We start from the raw sequence: 9,467 nt of genomic DNA on the forward strand, positions 1-9,467 counted from the left end.
TATGAACCCTGTTGTTGGACTTTGTTCTGACTAGTTAGTGTCATAGCTTCATGTAGATTTGAAGTTGTCACTCGGTTAATATACATTTTATTGTATAATTTTAATGTAAAGTTCCAATAATCCACTGAAGTATCAGGGATGATAGGTTGTTTTGTATTATTTTAAGTCTCAAAAGGAAGGAATAAATTTGTAATCTACAATGTTATAATCTTTGAATCTGTAAGGAATACATTTTTATGTTAATTTTTACATTTTTGTGTTGTATCTTGCATACACAGCAAGGATTATGGAAAGGATATAACTCACCTCAACAAACTTGTAAGGGTTGAGCAGTTAGTTACAAATAATTAAATTATGTAGTTAGATACTCTTAGTTATAATAGATATATATGGTTACAATTACATTTTTTTTTTTTAATTTCTAAATTAAGAATAGCCATTATAAAAGCACTAAGAACATTTTACAGCAGTTATAATTTATGACAGTGATTCTAAAATTATATTAGTACATATTAAAAGTTACTCAAAATTTATGTAGCAAACAACGAAGTACTTATGCATCTTTTTAGCTTCAAAATTTTTCAGATATTATAGCTAATTTAGATTGATTTCCCTCTCTTTAGCATCTTTTCCAAGTCTGTTTCAGTAAACAAATCAATGTTCCCACTAGTCTCGACATCATCTCTTAATCTGTAACCATTTCAACAATGTTCTTTTGAAAAATAATTTTGATTTCCCTCTCTTAAGCATCTTTTCCAAGTCTGTTTCAGTAAACAAATCAATGTTCCCACTAGGCTCGGCATCATCTCGTAATCTGTTGCCATTTCAACAATGTTCTTTTGAAAAATAATTTTCTCCCTCCTTATAAAACCAATTTCTTCATCAATGAATTTCTTCTTTATTTTAGAATATTTTGATTTAATTAAAGATTTTTTTTTCTAAGAACTGCTTGTACTTAGAATGAATGTATAGAAGAAACTGCTAATTTTATTTCTTTAATAATATGAGTAGTACTAAAAAAAATATGAAATGACATAAGGTCAAGACCAACACCGAAGTCAAGTAAACAGCAAAATGTTTAGAATTTAGTGAATAAACGAGTGACAAAATGTGTAGAATTTTAGACAGATACTGAGATATGCATGATGAATCTTTTAACTAACTGTCAGTTTTCAATTTCTTTACTTTCTTTGATGGTTCTGCCTAACAGAAATATAATAAATAAAGGGAAGATAAACAACAGAAAGATTTCTGAGATCAAAAAGAGAAAATTCAACTAATTTTCTTATCATTATTCTTCCAAAAATTCTTCAAAGGGTATGTAATTCATCATAAATTTCCTATAAAACACATCCATCATGTGTTAATAACCATAAAGACACTTTTCATCATGCTTTTCTAGAAATTGCAAGTTTATAACCCTTGCCTTTAAAATAATAATCTACAAATCTTGCCTTTTAGACCTTCTGAGGTGCAAGCTCTAAAGTCCGAAAGCAAAATTATCCCTACCAACTTTGTAAAAGCCAAAAGATTGAAAAAACGTATTCAGAAAAGAGAAGGGTAAAATGAATTTTTCAAGAGAAAACTGATACACATTTAAATGTTTTGAAACAATTACATGAAAAAAAACTACTAAACATAAAAAAATATTAAAAACAGAAAAAGTATAAAAAAATTTATTTAATCTGAAAGTTTTCAGATTTTATCTTATGCCCAAAGTTTTATTTTGTTTTTGGTCCAAAGGGGTAATTTGCCCTGAAGGACTATTAATTTCATTTTGGCATTTTACATCGAAAACTTTAAAAGGCTATGTCACTTTTCAAATCATTGCCACCATATATTATAGCCCTGTCTAATATTTAAAGAAATTTAATAATGAAGAATCTGCATAAATGTATTCTTGCATTGTGGTAAAACAACAGTACCTTGAGCCATCAACTTTTGAATAACGTAATCTTCCATAGAATATGGGCATGTGGAAGACCTAATTTGAATTTTTAATTTGTTTTATTATAGATTTCAGATTTAGAATTTTTTATTAAAAAATTAAACGCGTTCCAAGCGGGCAATGGCAACACTGTACGAAAAAAACATTTTTATCTCCAGCGTGCAAGACTCTGTATCGGAAATTCTAAAGATAAGCTCATTTTAAAAATAATTTGCGATATTGCTGTTGAACTGAATTTTATAGTTTGAGTATGTAGAACATGATATTTAATAAATAAAGGTAACACACAAAACGTTAAAAAAACGCCCCTTTGGACATAATTTAAAATTCTGAAACCTTTCAGATTTTTTTTCTTTCTTTTTTAATGTTTTGTGTGTTACCTTTATTTATTAAATATCATGTTCATTGCACTTAAACCATAAAATCCAATTCAACAGCAATATCACAAAAAAATTCAAAAAGAACATATCTTTAGAATACTGATATACCGTCTCATGTGCAGGTTATAATCTCCCCCCCCCCCGTACAGTGTTGCCATTGCTCTTTTTGAAATTAGAGTTTGTTAATCAAAAATTCATTAAAGTTTTATAAAATATGAAATAGATAATAAAACAAATTCCAAATTAGGTCTTCCAGATGCCCATATTCGGGTAGAGGCTTACGTTATTCAAAATTTGATGGCTCTAGGTACAGTTGTTTTATCACAATGCAAGAAACATACATACATTTATGCAGATTCTTCATTATTTAATTTCTGTAAATATAATGCAAGGCTCTAACAATTGATGGCCAACAATCTGAAAAATGATACGCCATTTATAGTGATTAGATGCAAAATGAAATTAATAACCCTTCTGAGCTAATGCCCTTTGGGGTTAAAAAAAGACAAATGAATTTAATTTTTAAATAATTGCAGTAGCATTTTTTATAAGAAGTATTTTAGAAACTGTGCTTTATAGCATTTTTTATCTTGTTCATTTTTCAGAATCAAAATATTTCGAAGTCACTAAAATGAAAAGTAATGCCACTTTAAATTATGGTAGAATAAAAAAGGTTATTTTATTTTAATGCTATTTCTTACATATAATTTTAATTTACTAGCATTATTTTATTACATTTATCAGTGTTAAAAAAAAATGTTTGAAAAAAAAAATTCACAAATCTTCTAATAAAAAATTTTAAATACAAATTACCTTTGAAATCTCCAAAATATCAAGTCACCAATTTAGTGCTGTATAATAAAAGAATTTGTATCCCAAAAAAGAAAAAGTTGTGTTTGATGTAATATTTTATAAATTCTTCATTTGCCAAAGAAAGAAAAGAATTACTTTGAAATGTTTATGTGTCAATCAAAGCAGGGCCTTGTATCTAAAATGTGAGTATTCACCATTTATTGTTAAGAAGTAGGAAAGAATTCAAATATTACCCACCAAATACATATTTATCAATGTATCACGAAAAAAAATCCTCCAAAATGTCAATTCACACTCAGAATGGCAGTTACAAAGTAACAGATATATTAGATGAATAAAATAAAGACTTTTCACTAGTTTTGGCCAAAATTAAGAACTTTTACAAACCAAATCCTAAGGACTTTTAAGGACCATACGAACCCTGAGGTTTTTTATGCCCCCTGGCCCAGTCTCTGCATTTATGATATTCAAAGTTAGCATTGGATGATGGCAAAACTTCATACCCAGTTTTTGTAAATAGAGAAAACATAGCTGCATGGAATCAAAGATGTTTATTTTAAGGCCATGTTATGTATTGATGCATTAGCACGAATAAAATGTCTCATCATTGGTGTATTTCATACCTGAGTAAAAATATTTTATCAAATTGGAGAACAAAAAGTTCCACTTAGTTATGTAATACGAGTTTCAGTTATATGGAATGTCATTACATGTTACGCCACAGGAATTTTGGAAAATAGCAAACACTGGAACTAAAAGAAGAAACATTTCAGATATATACTGCACAAAAAATGGGAACACAGTTCTATATCTCCCGTTCTACTGGGCCAATTGACGAAATTCAACTTGCGTTTTTCATGTCTCGAAAGCGCAACTTAGAATATGTAGTAGATTTATATATAGCATTGTTCTAATATAGGTATTTTGACACAAAATCAAGCTTTTCCCGAAAAGACGTGCATTCCCCCCCCCCCATATTTTGATTCTACGACTCAAATTATGCCAAACTGCCAAATTTTGTAAATATCGCACGTGTAGTTTTTAAAAAAATTGGCTCTCAAAATTTTTGCTACTCAGTGTTAATTGAATTTGGTATATATTTATTATTCTCTCTTTTTTATTACACATATTTGATTCTTCCTTTCACATTTCAAAATTTAGGTTTATTCCAAATAAAATTTGCCCATTTTTTATGATTATTTTTAAAATTTGTATTTAAAAATAATTTTTATAAATTTTTCAAAAAAATTTTGATTTATAACCTACAAAATTTTTTCCATCATCCTAAAGTAGATGTATTTCTAAGCATACCTGCAAAAAATCAAGAGTTTTTATTCAAAATTTCCGAAGATATACAAGAATTTATATATTGGCACATTTTGAAATTTGGCATATTTATTGAAAACGATGATAACATCAAATGCGGTTTAGGCATTTTCCTAAAGTTACTTAAAAGTAAAAATGATGTGACTTTTCTCCACTCCTGTCAAATGGAAGAGAAAAGAAAATAGGTTGCCATATATTACGAAGTTCGCCAAGTAAATTATTCTTGGTGCAAACTGAAAAAAAAAAAAAAAAAAGTGCCAAGATAAATTTTTGAATTTCTCCATAAATTTCGTATGAAATTTTACAAAATTTAACATTTAGGCATAATTTGAGTCATAGAATTGAAATATGAAAAACAACTGGTATGCTATTTCATAAAAAGTCTGGTTTTTGTGCCAAAATACGTATGTTAGAACAATGCTATAGATAAATCTAATATATATCCTAAGTTTCACTTTCAAGACTTGAAAAACGCAATTTGAATTTCGTCAATCAGCCCAGTAGAATGGAAAGCACAGAACTGTCCCCCTTTTTTTTCCGCTATGTATATCTGAAATGGTCTTCTGCTGTTAGCAAACTGAATTTTGTCAATCAGCCCAGTAGAATGGAAGGTACAGAACTGTCCCCCCTTTTTTTCCGCTATGTTTATCTGAAATGGTCTTCTGCTGTTAGCAAACTAAAAGACTGGTTTGAAATTGTAATTTTGTTGAAAAATCCTACTTCGGACAGCTGTTATAAATGACATCATAAGTCTTTAGAAGGAAATTACTCAACAGAGATAGCTGAGAGACTTTAGATTAACAATTCATCTGCATTTCGTCATTTATAGAAAGTGTGATTCACTTTCAAGCTGACATATGGGTACTTCATTCTATAATGGAAAACAATGATCTAGATCAGGGGTATCCAAAAGCAAGCCCAAGGGCCACAACGCAAAATGTTTTCCGCCCCCCCCTCAATTCATGTATTGTTAAACACAGCATAATCTAATGACAGCAGCTAGTACAGTCAAAAGTCTTTAATTCGGACTTGTCGGGACTTTGGCAATTCCGGATTATAGATCATCAGTTTAAATCTGGTAAGATGGCATGCAAAAATTATAAAATTAAAAATATGAAACCGTAATTTATGAAATAAAGAGCAATTATGATCTAAAGGGTATCAAATTTTACAAAAAAAAATGCTTAATATTTATTTGTTTACTTTATTAAACATTTCTTTCAACGCGCGCATGCGTAAAGCATACATTACGCATAGTCGAAATTAGAAAGTTGCAACCAGAAAACTATTTGATGTGTATTCGTAATATTTATAATGATGAGGAATATGATTTAAATCATATCAAAGACTGAGTACATCGAGATGAAATACTACATTTAGTAAGGAATTCTAAGCCAAATAACATAAAAACATCTGCCCTGAAGATAAGGATAGTGCTGACAGATCAACTTCCAATTCATCACGGGCCGCGGCGTCCACCCCCCCCCCCGCACACACACACAGAGCAGCGTGAAGTTGATAAACAGATTTCAGAATGGTTAGAGAAACAAAGGATATGCCTTTTTTCATTTTTTGCAGCAATTCTACTTTTTGTTTGATGGACATCGAAACATGCTTTCGCTTTGTAGATCCTTTGGCAGCTCCAGAATCGGAAAGTCTTTTTGACTTAATCGAAAGTTCAAGCTTACTTTTATAAAATTGCTCTAACAGTCTGCAAAAAATAATAAGCCGGATCCAATTAGAAGATTAAGGAACAACGCAATCTGCAACATTAACTGAAATAGATACGTAGATAATTTTAGCTTAGCTTATACCGTCCGTTATACATTAAACGCATGCGCAGAAAGTTTTTAGCTTTGAGGTCCGGATTATGGACGTCCAGATTAAAGACTTTTGACTGTATACTGTTTTCTTTATTTCTTTTCAATATTCTAAGAATGATATTTAAGAACTCTGTATACTGTAAATTCGGGAAGTAATTATGTAACTTTTGATTTTTAAATAAATACCAATAGTTTCCTCCACCTAGTAAGCAGAAATACATAAAAGCCTTCTGGCAGTACAGATGCTCACTTGGTGGTAACTTGACTACTTCTTGGAATCGGAGTTCGATACTGTCAACATGGAAGGAAAAGCTTATTTGATGTTTCGGGTTGGAGCAAAATAAAATGAGTTTCGAGCAGAGTGGTGGTTTCAGATTGTTGGCTTTAGTTTTCCTCATGCAAATTTTGATCGGAGGTCAATCGGCAATAAGCTAACGTGGTTGCCGCTGATTGACCGATGACGTCAAGATCGGCATGTTGGCCGAGTATTATTGCGCCAGTATCGGCGAATGAGTAGTTATTATGAGTTAGCATAATGCTAGTTTTCTTCACTCAGTGATTTTAAATGTAAAGGCTACAGTGTTAGCTTATTTTAATTTACGGAATAAAGCATGAATTTTATTTAGATTAGTCTTAGCTTTATTGAAGGGAAGCAAAATATGCTTTGCCTTTATCGCCGCTGCCAACAGGGTTATGGGCCCAGCGCCAACAACAATCAAATTGTTGACTTTAGTTTGTTCAAGTTTTTGTGCTTACACTTAATTGAAGATGACATTACTACCTGAAGGTTTTGAGCTGTTAAACCATGACAATTGGGATCGATGGAAAGTCGATATGAAAATGCTGTTACTGGATAGAAATTGTTGGAGATTCATAGAGGATAAAGAAGAATTAGATAAAAGTGCAACAAGGTATGAAAAGCAGGAATTCACACTAAGAGAGAATAGAGCCTTCACTACATTATATTATGGAATTAAAACTGAGTTCAGGCCGCTGATACAAGAATGTTCAAGTGGTAAAGAAGCATGGGAAGTTCTACAGAAGCAATTAGTAGAACCCAAAACAAGAGCAAGGATAATTCAGTTACTGGATGAATTTTTTAGTATTAGATATACGCCAAATGAAGAAATAGGATTATTTATCACGAGGATAAGAATGACTGCAAAGAAGTTGGCTGAAGCTGGCCACAACTTGGCAGATCTTTTTAAAGGATTTCAGGCAATAAGGAGCAATAAGGCCCCAGGAATACTTCGGCATTGTACAGTTGATCTATAAGTGGAAGGACGAAGATTTTAAGCTGGAAAGAATTGCTGAAAAACTGGTAAGGGAAGAAAGCTGACTTCGCCAGGTAAATGCCGATTTAGAAGACAGCAAGGTAAATGTGTTTAATACTATTAGTTCAAATGCAGGCGAAGATAGAGTTGAAAATAAAACTAAATCTAAGAAAAAAATGGGGAATATGAGAATAGGACCTTGTTTCAGATGTCATAAATTTGAGCACTTAATCGCTCAATGTAAAGAAAATGTAAGTAAAAATCAGAAGTTTAAAATAGACGATAAAAATGGACAGTTTAAAGATAAAGAATTAATGTTAGTAGAAAATTATGTAACAGGTAAAGGAGGTAACGCAGACAAATTTAATTGGGTCGTAGATACTGTAGTTACAACTCATTTCTGAAATAATAGAAATTTAATGACAAATTTTGAAGAAATAAACGATATACGTATGTCTTTAGATGTAGCAAATTGTGAAAGTAAAGTACTAGGAAAGGGTACCGTCAAATTTGCAGTAAAAGTAGGCAATCGAATAAATTGGATTGAGTTAGATAATGTGTTGTATAATCAAGTGGTTAGATACAAAGCACGTTTAGTAGCACAGGGGTTCAGGCAAAAAAGAGGTGAAGATTTTGATGACGTTTACAGTCCTGTCATAAATTTTTCAATCATAAGAATATTTTTCACTGTGCTGGTATGTTTATAGGGATGGACTAATTGTCAGTTAGATGTAAAGAACACATATTTATATGCAAACCTAAATGAGAAAATATATATGACCCAACCAGAGGGATTTATTGAATAGAAAAATAAAGTGTGTTTATTACACAAGGCCATTTACAGTCTACATCAAAGCGGTCGTGAATGGTTTTGTGAATTTGAAAGTACTTTAGAAAATCTATATATTTTAAGAAAATACAATGGTGTAATTGTGTTTATAAGGGTTCAAATGTAATTCTCTTGTTATATGTAGATGATATTGTGATTTTTAGTAAAGATCAGTATAGTATAGATAAAGTAATTTCACAGCTGAGTAAGTTTTTTTATTTTAAAGTATTAGGCAAAACTAAAACGTTACTTGGAATTGAATTCTTAGAGAATGAGAATGGGGTTTTTATACATCAGCAAAAATATATCGAAGAAATTTTTAAAAAATTCAAACATTTCCAGATACCAATAACTTCACTTTCTATAGCTAAAGGCACTATTCTTACAAAATTAGATTGTCCATCTACAAGTGCAGAAATTACGGAAATGCATACATTACCCTTTAGAAATCTGTTGAGATGTTTAGTTTTTGTAGCTAACAGAACAAGGCCTGATATTACATATGCAGTGAATATCTTATCACAATTTCAGGAGAATCCTGGATTTAGGCATTGGAAAGCATTGTTGAAATTGCTTGGCTATCTCAATAGTACTAAATTATATAAGTTAAACTTATCGAAGATTAAACATCTAAATTTATATTGTTATTCAGATGCTGATTATGGAGGTAATAGAGATGACTGCGTGTCCATGGGAGGATTTATATTATATTTAGATGAAGTACCAGTAATCTGAAAAACTGTTAAACAAAAATGTGCAAGTTTATCGCCTTATCGGAGGCAGCGAAGGTATTAATGTGGATGAAAAATGTCTTCCAAGATGAAATTTTAGAGTTTAATTTAAGAGAATGTAAACTATTTTATGATAACAAGTCTGTCATTGATTTTTCTAGATCGCTAATAGAATATCGCCGAACTAAGCACATAGACATAAAATATCACTACATTAGAAGGCTAGTAAATGATAGAGTGTTTGACCTTGAATTTATTACCAGTAAATTAAATACTGCGGACTTATTTACAAAAGCGGCGACTGCTGTTAATTTAAGGAAGTTTTGTTTAGATGTTTTCAGTG

This window comes from Stegodyphus dumicola, chromosome 4, assembly GCF_044657685.1.
Source record: "Stegodyphus dumicola isolate Sdum_Otavi_A_Nest chromosome 4, ASM4465768v1".
Taxonomy (NCBI): Eukaryota; Metazoa; Arthropoda; class Arachnida; order Araneae; family Eresidae; genus Stegodyphus; species Stegodyphus dumicola.